Source organism: Cervus elaphus, chromosome 19 (genome assembly GCF_910594005.1).
Source record: "Cervus elaphus chromosome 19, mCerEla1.1, whole genome shotgun sequence".
In the NCBI taxonomy this organism is placed as follows: Eukaryota; Metazoa; Chordata; class Mammalia; order Artiodactyla; family Cervidae; genus Cervus; species Cervus elaphus.
Genome location: NC_057833.1, coordinates 20,649,476 through 20,665,543, shown reverse-complemented (window position 1 = coordinate 20,665,543; position 16,068 = coordinate 20,649,476). Strand labels below are relative to the sequence as shown.

Here is a 16,068-nt window from a genome sequence, read left to right as displayed (position 1 = left end):
ATAGTTTGCCCCAATTAGCTCAAAATATATCTCTTAGGAACAAGGGCCTTCTTCTAAATTTAACTTCATATATTACTTAATAAAATGTGTATATTAAAATATCCCCATTTGTCCTAGTAATGTCTTTCATTTTTTTTAAAATTACAGATCCTTTCCAGGATTACACATTTCCTTTAATTGAGAAGCATAATCCTACTTTTTGTGATCTATCATGATACAGACATTTTTGAGGAGTCATGCCATGTCTAGAATATCTCACAATCTGTATTTTCTCATTAATTTGATTTAGGTACACTGTTAGATTTAGGGTCACCATTTTTGGCAAGAATACTTCATAAGAAGTGTTATGTCTACATCTTGAGATATCAGAGGCACAGTATGTTGTTTGTCCCATTATTGGTGATGCTGTAAGTTGGATCCCTTGATTAAAGTGGGTTCACTAGGGGTTTTGGATTCCCAGGGGGCGCAGTGGTAAAGAATCCGCTTGCCAATGCAGAAGATACAAATACAGAGGACAGAAGAGCCTGGCGAGCTACAGTCCATGGAGTCACGAAGAGTCAGGCATGACCGAGTGACTGTTCTAAACATTGTATTACTCTGTAAAAAAGAGGCTTCTTCTTTCTCACCCCTTTTGTTCTCTTCCCCCATTATCACTCTGTCTCTGTGTCTTGAGTATTACTATAGACTCATGGATTCATTAATTCTATTCAATGCGTTATTATCTATTACCATCATTATTCTTTCTGATACTGGAAATTGCCCCAAATTTGGTCAATGTCAGTCCCTTCAAACCAGCTCCCACATCCTTTTTACAAGTTTCCATTAATCTTTTAGGGCTTCCCTGTTGGCTCAGATGATAAAGAATCTGCCTGCAATTCAGGAGACCTGGATTTAATCCCTGGGTCAGGAAGGTTTCCTGGAGAAGTGAATGGCTACCCACTCCAGTATTCTTGCCTGGAGAATCCCATGGACAGAGGAGCCTGGTGGGCTACTGTCCAAGGGATCACAATCAATCTTCTATCACTTCCTTGCTTTCTGGCAGAGCTTCTGCCCAACCGTCAACCTTGATCAACTGTGCACTTTGGTCAGTGAACAGACACTGGTAAATACTGCCAGAAAGACTGGAGCTTTTCCCATCACTAGTGTGGTGTGATCAGGCTACTGTGAAGTTCTGGGGAAGGGAAAGCTCCCAAAGCAATTTGTCATGAAGACCAAATTCTTCAGCAGAAGAGTGGAGGAGGGGATTGAGGATGTGTGTATATGTGGGGGGCTTTATCCTAGTGGCTTGAAGTCACATGGAGGGAGGTTCATGAAAAGCTGAGTATTTATATATATAAATTTTTTCTGAGCTATGTTGTCTGTGGAATTTTCTCGGTGGCCATGTCACCACCCGCCATCTTGTTGTCTCCGATCTTGTCCACCTCCCCTGTCTGACGCTATTCTCTTCCCATCTGTTTAATCAAACAACAAAAACTACCAAATTCTTCTTCTCTCCTTTAGAGCAGCTTGAACCTTTTTCTTTCTTGATTGATGTCTTTCATGTGCCTCAAGTTTCACTTTCCAACTAAATAGGAGTATCAAGAATCTGAAACAAAGATATTTTGGCATCAAAATTAACTTGGTATATTTTACCTTATAAGAATTGGAAAGAATCCACTAAAAGATTTAGCTACAAGTTTTTAATCCTCTTTGTAAGAACAGCTTCAGTGGAGGGGAAGGGAAAGAAGCTGGATTGCAAAGACTGAGAAAGTTGGAGGAGAGAGAATTGAAACAGTGAAGGAACGTGATTCCTTCAAGGTGGCTGTTCGAGAAGGGTGGGGCAATGGCTAAAAGAGATGGGAATGTCGGATAAAATTTTTAACAAAAGTAATTTGATTACGTTGAAATGCTAATGAAAAGGAGTCAATAGATAGCAAGAGAAGATATTCACTGAGGTGGTGGGGGAAGGACATATCTAGGGAACAGGAGAATTTCTGTTGCCACAGGAAGGAAGAAAGAAATGGCTATAGATGCAAGTCAATCTCTGTGTGTATGCAGAAGACTGAGGAAGCTCTCATCTGATTGATGCTTCCCCAACCCCCCACTTCTTCTTCTCTCTATTCCTCTTCATTTCTGTGAGTGAGTAGTCAGATTTCTGTTAGAAATGAACAAGGAAATTATGAAGTAGGTGCTTGAAGAAAGCAAATGAGTTCAGACAGGAAACATGGAAGGGTTCATATTAGCAAAAGAGGGAGTTTTTGAGGTTGGAGATCATGTAGTTTATTATAGTGGCACCGTTCTGCCCATTTCGGTGATATTTGTTCAGCAACCTGGTTGTAGGCATGGAGAAGATGGTTTACCAGGGTTAGTGTTTTGCTGGACACCTGGAACGAAAAAGTGACATCAAAGGAATAAGTATAAGGGCCAGAGATTGGTTGAAATATTGGATTTCTGGTTTGAGAATCCTACAACAGCAGGAAAGATAATTTGGTTTAAAAAAAAAAAAAAAGGTCCTTTAGAGCCTGGAATGGAATCTTTCTCACTCATTTCCTGCTTACTTTGTTGATTCGGAGTTCATATGTATATTTTAAGTACCTCATCAGAAAGCTTCAGTGTGAAATTGAAAGTATTAGTTTCTCAGTCGTGTCTGACTCTGCAACCCCATGGACTATAGCCCACCAGGCTCCTCTGTCCATGGGATTCTCCAGGCAAGAATACTAGAGTGGCTGGCCATTCTCTTCTCAAGGAGATCTTCTTGACCCAGGGATTGAACCCAGGTCTCCTGCATTGCAGGCAGATTCTTTACCGTCTGAGCCACCAGGGATGCTTCAGTTCAGTTCAGTCGCTCAGTCGTGTCCGAGTCTTTGCGACCCCATGAATGGCAGCACGCCAGGCCTCCCTGCCATCACAAACTCCCGGAGCTTACTCAAACTCATGCCCATCAAGTTGGTGATGCCATCCAGCCATCTCATCCTCTGTCGTCCCCTTCTCCTCCTGCCCCCAATCCCTCCCAGCATCAGGGTCTTTTCCAATGAGTCAACTCTTTGCATGAGGTGGCCAAAGTATTGGAGTTTCAGCTTCAGCATCAGTCCTTCCAATGAACACTCAGGACTTATCTCTTGCAGGATGGACTGGTTGGATCTCCTTGCAGTCCAAGGGACTTGCAAGAGTCTTCTCCAACACCACAGTTCAAGAGCATCAATTTTTCGGTGCTCAGCTTTCTTCACAGTCCAACTCTCACATCCATACATGACCACTGGAAAAACCATAGCCTTGACCAGATGGACCTTTGTTGGCAAAGTTATGTCTCTGCTTTTTAATATGCTACCTAGGTTGGTCATAACTTTCCTTCCAAGGAGTAAGCGTCTTTTAATTTCATGGCTGCAATCACCATCTGCAGTGATTTTGGAGCCCCCCAAAATAAAGTCTGACACTGTTTCCACTATCTCCCCATGTATTTCCCATGAGGTGATGGGACCACATGCCATGATCTTAGTTTTCTGAATGTTGAGCTTTAAGCCAAGGTTTTCACTCTCCTCTTTCACTTTCATCAAAGGGCTTTTTAGTTCCTCTTCACTTTCTGCCATAAGGGTGGTGTCATCTGCATATCTGAGGTTACTGATATTTCTCCCGGCAATCTTAATTCCAGCTTGTGCTTCTTCCAGCCCAGCGTTTCTCATGATGTACTCTGCATATAAGTTAAATAAGCAGGGTGCCAATATACAGCCTTGACATACTCCTTTTCCTATTTGGAACCAGTCTGTTGTTCCATGTCCAGTTCTAACTGTTGCTTCCTGACCTGCATACAGGTTTCTCAAGAGGCAGGTCAGGTGGTCTGGTATTCCCATCTCTTTCAGAGTTTTCCACAGTTTATTGTGATCCACACAGTTGAAGGCTTTGGTGTAGTCAATAAAGCAGAAGTAGATGTTTTTCTGGAACTCTCTTGCTTTTTCGATGATCCAGCAGATATTGGCAATTTGACCTCTGGTTCCTCTGCTTTTTCTAATACCAGCTTGAACATCTGGAAGTTCTCGGTTCACGTATTGCTGAAGCCTGGCTTGGAGAATTTTGAGCATTAGCTTTTATCAAAATTGCATGAGGCTATTTGGGTATACACATTCCAACCTCATATTTTTCTGTTTTTGTTGTTGCTGATTAATGTGTTATCCTAGAGAGAATCAGATTTTGCTGAAGTCAGTGTATTTGTGCTATGATTAAGGTGGTTATGAATTAAAAATCCTAGATTCTAACCTTATTTCTGGCAGCAGTGAGCTATGTGACCTTAGAGAATTAATTTTAATTCTATGGGCCTTGGTGTCTTCTTTTTAAATGAAGGTTTTGGTATAGATTCTCTAAAATTCCAGCTCTAATATGCTAGAAATTCATGGATGCGTGCAATTCTTTGACTCCACCTATGGGTTTCCAGTGAAGAGACAGCAATTGTTCTTAAAAACAGTGTATATTTATCCTACTGTATTGATGTTTCCAAATGAAGATCTGTGAAACTCAAATGTCTCTTGGCAACACCATTCCATTGGTCAGGGTGCTCCTTCTAAGTTTTTAAGCTTAGTTAAAAGAGATGATAGTAATCAACATGGTTTAGGTCCATAGCAGAAAATTAAAGACTTCCATGGGCTTAGAGAAAAAAGATATGAGCAGTTACACTTCTTAGGAATTATAATCTTTATGTAAAAGAGAAAGATATATTAACTTTTTATCCTGAAGCTGCAATTCACTTCTAACTTATTTATTGGATAGGAAATATGTTGAATTTTGGGGTATGAAGTACGAAGCATGAAGAAAGTCTTTCAGTTGTGTCTGACTGTTTGCGACCCCATGGACTATACAGTCCATAGAATTCTCCAGGCCAGAATACTGGAGTGGGTAGCTTTTCCCTTCTTCAGGGGATCTTCCCAACCCCGAGACTGAACCCAGGTCTCCTGCATTGCAGGCAGATTCTTTACCAGCTGAGCCACAAGGGAAGCCCATTTTTTTGGGGGGGGCGGTTATGGGAGAGCTTAATTCTAAACCTTCAATTCAGTACAGGAGTTTCAAGGTTTGTATCTTTGTTAGTCGCAAAAATTTAACTCCATTTAGATTTCTGAGTTCTTGAATCATTGATATCATAATGTAAGTGAAAATTATAACCAATTAAAATCCATCGAAGCAAGAATAAAGAGCAGTATGAACTTTGGCTGGCAGACTAGTCTGTTCTGTTCTGTTGTTCAATCTCTTATGAATGTTCACTGGTAGATGAAAATTGCGAGGGATGATATAAAATGATGCATCTGTTTTGAAATAACATATCTAATCTTCTGCTCCAGAAGATGTTCACAGTGTTTGACAGCAAACTCTAATACATATTCATAACCAACGTACTTTGTAACCAAGGGAAATTGAGGCAAGTGCAATGGAATGAAGCGTGAGGAAGCAGCATGCTAATTTTAAATTTAATTATAGAGATGGGGAGAAGGATGCATTGAGATAGTATATCCTCATTCAACTGTCATTGAACCTTACCCAAAACTCATGCCACAAATTTGACAGAAAAAAAATAATAATTTTGGTGAAGTGATTGATAAAACTAGCAGTTCTGGGGAAAACAAGATTCTGAGATCCTACTAGAAACTATTTTTTTAAATTTATTTTAAATTGAATAATTGCTTTACAATAGTGTGTTGGCTTCTGCCATACAAAAATGTGAATCAGCCATAAGTATACTATTTTTTTTTTTTTAATGTAGAGAAAAAGAAGCACTGCAGAATTCTAATCATCTTAAGAAAAACAATTTTTGTTTCAGAGGAAAGAAAGTTTTCTGGTCCATTCAAGATTTCTGTTCATGGAATGTCTTTGACATGTTTAAATCCTAAATTCAGTTTGAAATTAGGAAAAGCACTAATTACTGTGATTCTTGTGATGTTTTACTTTTGGTAATAGTGTGATCAGTATGTCGGGGATCCTCACTGCAGTATAAGGATTTGAAGAGCAGAGACCTCTGCTGTCTTATTCAGAGCTGGTTTGGCATGGATCAGACATTTTACAAATACTTGTTCAATGAATGAATAAATAAATCTACCTCATGCTACCTTGTATGGGCTACACGTTCAATATATATTAATAAATAGGTCAATGGGTAGATGGATGGAAATATTTCTCTAAGTGACCTAAAACTCACCATTTGATATTAATTTTCAGAATCTGAAGGAAAATGCTTAACAATGGATAAGGGCAATGAGTGTGACATGTTAACCCACTATCAGTTTTGAAAAATACTCCAGATTTCTGACCAGATTGGATTGTGTCTCTCCATAGTTTTAAAGAAGAACTTGTATTCTTGTCTTAGGCAAGTCTTTTTTACAGAATAGGAAAAAAGAAGAAAAATTATCTTTCTTTTACTCATTATAAAATATTGCTATAGGAAAAAGTTAAGGAAAAAACAAACATAAACAGCATTTCTAAGAGTTGGCGTATTTTTAAAGAATTAAGTGTCTGGTTTGAGAATGTTTCGCTCTGTGTTGCCAGCAAGTATGTCAATGCTCAGGCATACTAGAACTATTTTTTAGAAACCAATCAGTGATTCTTAAAAAAGAATAAGAATACCCCAGCTTGGTGAGGGTCTTGCATGTAAGCAATATCATACTTTGTTAATGAAAATGTAAATTTGTTCAGTCTTTTGGATGGCAATTTGGTAAAATATACCAAAATCTTTAAGAACGTGCAGTCTTTGATGCAGCACCTCTAAGGAATTTCCCTCAGGAAATAATTTGACAACTAAGCAAAGATGTATGTGCAGGAATGTTTGTTGCAGGGTTGTTTATTTGGAATGGGAAAACACTGGAACAATTGAAATTTTTAATAATGGGGGGTATAATTGTATTTCTTCTCCATAGAAGATTGTGTGGCCATTAAAATGATGTTAAAGACAAATATATATTACATAAGGTGTAGCTAGATGGTATGATATAAAATGGAAAAAGCACACAAGGTATACATTAATAAATCATGACACCACTTTGTAAATAATGCATAAGATAATGCATAAGTTGGTAGGCTGATGGCATTATGGAGGATTTTAAATTTTGACTTGTCTATATTTTGGCTTTTCTATAGTAAACATGAATTATTTCATGTAAAAGGAAATAATTTTAAAAATGTGTTGGCACACTCATATGTTCCAATTGAAAGTACATGATCTCTTCTTGATGAAAAGAAAGGGCTGTCAAGTATTTTAAAAAGCTATAAGCTATATTTTCAGAAGTTTGAACTTAGGTTTAGTGCTCAGTTTTTATATAAGTTACAGTGAAATCCAAATCTTGACAAAGCTGAAAAGCTGAGAGAGTTTTATAGAGTTCATGCTTTTTATTTTTTTTTTAAAGCTCACAAGAACTGACTGTAGCTGCAGAAGATACTTTCTAGGCAAAAGAAAATGATTTTTAGAATATTCTTTGAAAGGGATTCAGGAAGACAGGAAGACTTTTAAAGGTCTAAAGTTGTGCTTGCTGAAATAATCAACCAGACATTCTGAGTATATTAGCTTCCTTGCAGGAACAGTTGGAGGCCTTCGCTGGTTATTTTCTTAACTCAGTCGTTACACAGACATAGCAAAATAAATTTATTGACATTATCTTAGCAAGGGCTGAATAAGAATATATTTTTTAATAGATCATTCACCCTTTGCTTTTATTAGAAGAGGAATTCTAATAGATGCAGAGGTACTAATTTTACTCAAAAAGATTGACAGGTTGTGTGGTCATGACTAATAGGAGTGAAAGGGTGTACTTTAAAACACTATGCAGTAGTTTTTGTCTGGAAGTCCTACATTCAAGTTAGAACAAATTGCCTATGAGAAGACAGTTTTGTTAAAGCAATACTAATTAAATTTTTAACTGAAGAGACAATTATTTTGTACTCTGTTTTATAATGAAATCTAATTTCCTAAATTCTTAATATTTTGCTAGCTATACTGACTATATGCTTGTGAATTTAACTTGATGTGGACGTCTTCAACAATAATAAATATTGCTTGAATAAAATCATTTAATGTAAAAAGATCCCATGGATTATAACTCACCAGGCTCCTCTGTTCATGGGATTCTCCAGGCAAGAATACTGGAGTGGGTTGCCATTTTCTTCTCCAGTTTCAAGATGGCTTTATATACATATTATTTTTACTGAAGCCTAATAAAAACCCTGGGAAGTTTAATTAGGTCCCATTTGTTTATTTTTGCTTTTATTTCCAATATTCTGGGAGGTGGGTCATAGAGGATCCTGCTGTGGTTTATGTCGGAGACTGTTTTGTCTATGTTCTCCTCTAGGAGTTTTATAGTTTCTGGTCTTACATTTAGATCTTTAATCCATTTTGAGTTTATTTTTGTGTGTGGTATTAGAAAGTGTTCTAGTTTCATTCTTTTACAAGTGGTTGCCCAATTTTTCTAGCACCACTTGTTCAAGAGGTTGTCTTTTTTCCATTGTATATTCTTGCCTCCTTTGTCGAAGATAAGGTGTCCATAGGTTAGAAAAGATGCTGAACATCACTCATTATCAGAGAAATGCAAATCAAAACCACAATGAGGTACCATTACATGCCAGTCAGGATGGCTGCTATCCAAAAGTCTACAAGCAATAAATGCTGGAGAGGGTGTGGAGAAAAGGGAACCCTCTTACACTGTTGGTGGGAATGCAAACTAGTACAGCCGCTATGGAGAACAGTGTGGAGATTCCTTAAAAAACTGGAAATAGAACTGCCATATGACCCAGCAATCCCACTCCCGGGCATACACACTGAGGAAACCAGATCTGAAAGAGACACGTGCACCCCAATGTTCATTGCAGCACTGTTTATAATAGCCAGGACATGGAAGCAACCTAGATGCCCATCAGCAGATGAATGGATAAGGAAGCTGTGGTACATATACACAATGGAATATTACTCAGCCGTTAAAAAGAATTCATTTGAATCAGTTCTAATGAGATGGATGAAACTGGAGCCCATTATACAGAGTGAAGTAAGCCAGAAAGATAAAGACCAATACAGTATACTAACACATATATATGGAATTTAGAAAGATGGTAACGATACCCTCAGAAAAAGAGACACAGATGTACAGAACAGACTTCTGGACTCTGTGGGAGGAGGCGAGGGTGGGATGTTTCAAGAGAACAGCATCGAAACATGTATATTATCTAGGGTGAAACAGATCACCAGCCCAGGTGGGATGCATGAGACAAGTGCTCAGGCCTGGTGCACTGGGAAGACCCAGAGGGATCGGGTGGAGAGGGAGGTGGGAGGGGGGATCGGGATGGGGAATACATGTAACTCCATGGCTGATTCATGTCAATGTATGGCAAAAAACCACTACAATATTTTAAAGTAATTAGCCTCCAACTAATAAAAATAAATGGAAAAAAAAAACCCTGGGAAGATTATGACTAACCTATGGTCACACAAATATTATGTTGTAAATTCAGGCATAAAACTCAGATGCTAACTAAATTAGGGCTAATCTAAGCACATGCCAAGCCATACTGTGTTGCTTCAGTTGTGTCTGACTCTTTGCGACCCCGTGGACTGTGGCCCGCCAGGCTCCTCTGTCCATGGGATTCTCCAGGCAAGAATACTGGAGAGGGCTGCTGTGCCCTCCTGCAGGGGATCTTCCCAACCCAGGAACTGAACTCATGTCTCCTGCGGCTCCTGCATAGTAGGCGGGTTCTTTACTGCTGAGCTACCAGGGAAGTCCAATTTAAATACATATCTATATGTATATAATGTTAATGTATATAAACATAAATGTAAATTTATACATACCTATATATAAATATATAAAAATATATCCAAAGATGACTCAAAGATAAATTATTTTGCCAGTTAGGACTGAACCTAATACAGATTGAGAGTTTGTAACAACTAAATCATGGTGTGTGCAAACTCATTTCTAAAATAAAGGATTTTCTTCCTTCTTTCCATGAAATTATCTATTGCCAAGAAGACAGGGACTGCAGGCTCACCTGAAATTCATAGAGTGGCACTATAAATAGCTCAAGACAAAATAGGAGCTGCAATTACGGTAATGAAAAGTCAGCGATATATAGTGAAATAGTCTTGGTTGCTGGGAAGAGGTAAGCTTTACTTTCACTGGACTCGCCTAGGACAGTTTTATATTTGTGCCTCTGAGGAAGAGCAGCTGAAACGGTGTGCATCTGCTGTTTCATAGTAAGGCAAAAACTAGCATCTGCTCCTGTGACAACAGTGGTCATAGACACAGAGAGCTTCAGGTAACCCTGTGAGAGGACATATTCTTTGGACCCACTAAGATCATTTTTAAGACCATCTAGCTAGTAATTAACCACCCCTGATAGATAGGATCAATTTACTAAAATTCATAATTATGCATACTTCCCAAGCCTTACACACATACATACATATAATGAACAAATGAGTTTAGATAAATTCTCAGAGAATAATCATTGCTGGCATGATGACTCAATTTATAGCTCTTTTTCTTTTTCAAGATTTTTGATGTGGACTGTTTTTCAAGTCTTGATTGAATTTGTCACAATATTGCTTCTGTTTTGTGTTTTGGTTTTTCTGGCTGCAAGGCATGTGGGATCTTAACTCCCAGGTGAGGGATCAAACCCACACCGCCTGCATTAGAAGGAGAAATCTTAATGACTGGACCACCAAAAAGTCCCAATTTATAGTTCTTTTATTCTTTAAACTCTTTAGCAGTGAATTGATAATAAATAAGGGTTTCCTTGGTGCTTAGACGGTAAAGAAACTGCCTGTAATGCAGGAGACCTGGAGTCGATCGCTGAGTTGGGAAGATCCCCTAGAGAAAAGAATGGCTACCCACTGCAGTATTCTTGCCTGGGAAATCCTATGGACAGAGGAGCCTGGCAGGCAACAGTCCATGGGGTCACAAAGAATCGAACACGAATAACACTTTCACTTTTTGACTTTCAATAGTAAATAAATAATAACACACAAATAAAAAATAAAAAAAGAAATGTGTTGAAATCACATTAAATGACCCCATGTGGTATACATACATTAAATTATCAACTAATCCTGATAACAGCTCTAAGCATTAGTTATTAGCTCTACTTAGAGGTGTAAGCTGAATCTTCAAGCTCCTATTATGCAACCACACAATCTCCCTACTACAACTTGTGGTACGAATAATACAGTGGAATGAATGAATGAATTCTAATGCCAGCGCATAAGTGGGAGCCACAGATAAAATGAGAGTTCATTGTTCAGTAAAAGTTAATGCATTTATGATTCTGAGCTTGAATCAAAGTTCATATATTTTAATTGTACATTAAATTTATTAAAACTGGCATAGGGTAGAATTAATAAACAAATCTCACACTGATCTAGGCACAGTGCTTCTTGAACATGTTAGGATTTCTTAATGAACAGCTTCCTAAATTATAACCAAATTATGGCAAAATCATGGTTTTAGTTTCAGACTAAAGCAAATAAAGCTAGTGAGTGAACAATCAGTAATAGAATTGTCAAGGATATATAGTACAATTGTACATATCCGTCAATTTCATAAATTGGAAGTATTTCTCAAATCTTCCCCCAGTGTATATTGGCACTATCAATGTGCATAAAATTATGAAATAGATTGTATGTATTACTTTGGGGAAGAAAATTTATTTTTGTCCTTGTTTATGGTCTATTTACAATTCCACATTCTAGAATGTAAAAAATAAATTGCCTTTGTATTTGTCAGTCAAAACAGTTTCTTGATTGTAGAAATAAAAATAAATTACAAACTCACAGGAAGAGAATATTTTGATTCAGCTTTAAAGTGTTTTTTTCATTAAATGGATTAATAGTAATAAATGGATTAATAACAATGTATATTTGAGGCATTGATTGATGTCATTATGTAATAGTTCAAAGGGTCAACATCTACTTAGCTTTCAGAAACAGTTTGCAGTTTGGCTCAGATGGAGTGTTTTTAGGATGAAACTTCTTTCTGCATTGTTAATATCTGGGTCACTGAAAAATTTCCACCTATTTGAACTTTTACATTAAAAATAATTTAACAAAGACAAGAATGATGGACTTCTGAGTAGTTCAAATTTGCATTTTCCATTTAGGTCTGTGATCCATTTTAAGTTATTGTTTGTGAAGGGAATAAGGTCTGTGTCTAGTTCACTTTTTTGCTATGTGAATGTCCAATTATCCAGCACTGTTGAAGGTGTTATCTTTACTCCATTGTATTGCTTTGGTTCTTGGTCAAAGATCAGTTGACCATGTTTACATGGGTCTATTTTAGAGCTCTCTATTCTGTTTCATTGATCTAGTTAATATTCTTATGCCAATATCACAAATGTCTGGGTTACTGTCATTTTTTAATAAGTCTTGAAGTTGGGTAGAGTCAGTCCTCCAACTTTGTTCTTATCCTTCAGTATTGTGTTATCTCGGTATTCAGACTCTCCATGTTGACTTGGAGTCAGTTTGTCAGTATTAATAAAATGACTTACTGAGATTTTTATTAGAATTGCATGGAATCTATAGGTTATCTTGGGAAGAACTGAGGTCTTAACAAAAGTGAGTTTTCCTATCTATTAACATGGACTATTTCTCCAATTATTTATTCCTTTATTGTGCTGATAGGAGTTTTGTAGTTTTCCTCATATAGATCTTACACGCATTTTGTTAGATTTACATGTATTTCGTTTTTGAGAATGCTAATAAAAAGTGGTATTGTGCTTTTAGTTTCAAATTCTTCCTGTTCATTACTGGTGTATAAGAAAGCAATAGACATTTGAGTGTTAATCTTGTGTCCTACAATCTTGCTATAATCACTTATGACTTTTCAAGACTTTTTCCATCAGTTCTTTCATATATTTTACATAGATAATCATATCTTCTATAAACAAGGACAGTTTATCTCTCTTTCCAATCTTTATACTTTTACTTCCTTTTCTTGTCTTATTGCATTAAATAGAGCTTCTAGTATGATGTTGAAAAGCCTTGGTGAGACGACATCCTTGCCTTGTACCTGATCTAAGTAGGAATGCCACAAAGTTCTCACTGTTAAGTATGATGTTTTGGTTAAGCTGTATGTTTGTGGTAGATTCTCTCTTTCAAGGTGAGGAATTTTCTTTCTATTATTAGTTTACTGAGAGTTTTTTATTTTTTAATTTTAAATTGGTATTGAATTTTGTCAAATGCTTTTTCTGCATCTATTGATGTTCCATTTAACATTCATAATCATTTTCCTGAGACTGGCATTTTGCTATATCTACTTTACAGATGAGAAAATTAAGTCTCAACAATGAAATAACTTTCTAGTAGTTCCCACACATCTGGTGAAACCAGGATTAAACCTAAAATTGTTTGACCTGCTCTCCAACATGCTGCCTCCCAGCGCTTACTGTCAAATCTGACTCTTTGGTACTGAAACAGTAGGAAGACAGATTTTCTCACTGTGAAGCTCACCAAACTAAACAGCCTATCAGTATTAAACTACACAGTTATTTGGAATACAGATGGTTCTCATCATTGTCAGATTTTCTATCTGTGAATTTGCCTACTTGCTAAAATTTATTTGGGTTCCCAAAATCAAAGCTCAAGTCACCTTCATGATCATTCACAGACATGTCAGTCAGTCAGTCAGTTCAGTTGCTCAGTCGTGTCCGACTCTTTGTGACCCCATGGACTGCAGCACGCCAGTCCTCCCTGTCCATCACCGACTCCCGGAGGTTACCCAAACTCATGCCCATTGATTCAGTGATGCCATCCAACCATCTCATCCTCTGTTGTCCCCTTCTCCTCCTGCCTTCAATCTTTCCCAGCATCAGGGTCTTTTCAAATGAGTCAACTCTTCGCATCAGGTGGCCAAAATATTGGAATTTCAGCTTCAACGTCAGTCCTTCCAGTGAACACTCAGGACTTATCTCCTTCAGGATGGACTGGTTGGATCTCCTTGCAGTCCAAGGGACTTGCAAGAGTCTTCTCCAACACCACAGTTCAAAAGCATCAATTTTTCGGTGCTCAGCTTTCTTCACAGTCCAACTCTCACATCCATACATGACCACTGGAAAAACCATAGCCTTGACTAGACGGACCTTTGTTGGCAATGTCTCTGCTTTTTAATATGCTGTCTAGGTTGGTCATAACTTTCCTTCCAAGCAGTAAGCAATTTTTAATTTCATGGCTGCAATCACCATCTGCAGTGATTTTGGAGCCCCCCAAAATAAAGTCTGACACTGTTTCCACTGTTTCCCCATCTATTTGTCATGAAGTGATGTGACCAGATGCCATGATCGTAATTTTCTGAATGTTGAGCTTTAAGCCAATCTTTTCATTCTCCTCTTTTACTTTTATCAAGACGCTTTGCAGTTCACTTTCTGCCATAAGGGTGGTGTCATCTGCATATCTGAAGTTATTGATATTTCCTGGCAATCTTGATTCCAGCTTGTGCTTCCTCCAGCCCAGCGTTTCTCATGATGTACTCTGCATAGAAGTTAAATAAGCAGGGTGACAATATACAGCCTGATACTCCTGTACATCAGTACATTGATGTACTCCTTTTCCTATTTGGAACCAGTCTGTTGTTCCATGTCCAGTTCTAACTGTTGCTTCTTGACCTGCATACAGATTTCTCAAGAGGCAGGTCAGGTGGTCTGATAGTCCCTTCTCTTTAAGAATTTTCCACAGGTTATTGTGATCCACACAGTCAAAGGCTTTGGCATAGTCAATAAAACAGAAGTAGATGTTTTTCTGGAACTCTCTTGCTTTTTAGATGATCCAGAGGATGTTGGCAATTTGATCTCTCATTCCTCTGCCTTTTCTAAAACCAGCTTGAACATCTGGAAGTTCATAGTTCACATATTGCTGAAGCCTGGCTTGGAGAATTTTGAGCATTACTTTATTAGTGTGTGAGATGAGTGCAATTGTGCTGTGGTTTGAGCATTCTTTGGCATTGCCTTTCTTTGGGATTGGAATAAAAACTGACCTTTTCCAGTCCTGTGTCCACTGCTGAGTTTTCCAAATTTGCTGGCATATTGAGTGCAGCACTATCACAGCATCATCTTTCAGAATTTGAAATAGCTCAACTGGAATTCCATCACCTCCACTAGCTTTGTTCACAGTGATGCTTCCTAAGGCCCACTTCAGTTCACAGTCCAGGATGTCTGGCTCTAGGTGAGTGATCACACCATCGTGCTTATATGGGTCGTGAAGATCTTTTTTGTACAGTTCTTCTGTGTATTCTTGCCACCTCTTCTTAATATCTTCTTCTTCTCTTAGGTTCATATCATTTCTGTCTTTATTGATCCCATCTTTGCATGAAATGTTCCCTTGGTATCTCTAATTTTCTTGAAGAGATCTCTAGCCTTTCCCATTCTGTTGTTTCCTCTATTTCTTTGCACTGATCATGGAGGAGGCTTTCTTATCTCTCCTTGTTGTTCTTTGGAACTGTGCACTCACAGCCATGTCCAGAATGTCCAAAAGTTGCAGTCTCCTAGTGTGTCTGTTTCATGCTGAGGTCAAACTTGATGACACTCTGCCTTCTTTTATTTTTTCATTTATTTACTCTAATTGAAGGATAATTGCTTTACAATGTTGTGTTGGTTTCCTCCGTACATCTACATGAACCAGCCATAGTTATACATATGTCTCCTCCCTCTTGAACTTCCCTCCCATCTCCCACTCCATCCCACCCATCTGTGTTGTCATGGAGAACCAGGTTGAGCTCCCTGTATTACACAGCACCTCTCCATTAGCTATCTGTTTTACGTACACACTTCACCTTCTTTTCCCGTTCTTGCACTATAAACAGGGGTTCTACTTGTGCCCCACTTAGTGTAAGGTTTTTGCACTTTGAGCTTTTTTTTTTTGTGATTTTCACTTTTTAAAAAGGCTCCCCAAGCACCCTTGCGGCGCGGGGTGGGAAGGAAGGGAGAGAAAGACGTCTGGAAGGCGGCGCGCCCCGGGCGGGCCGTCAGGTCCGGTGGCCTTTCCGGAGGTCATCCAGAGGACTCAAGACATGGTGGTTACTAATAGACTTCCCACAGTCCTTCTTCATTCCATGTGGACTCCTTCAAGGGTGGTGAGCATCACAGCTT

At 38.2% G+C, this 16,068-nt stretch overlaps 1 protein-coding gene across 1 annotated transcript in view; it reads left to right on the top strand.

The window, feature by feature from the left end:
• Positions 1-16,068, top strand: part of WDR49 (WD repeat domain 49) — a 165,545-nt gene that overhangs the window by 16,500 nt on the left and 132,977 nt on the right. The window lies entirely within an intron of this gene.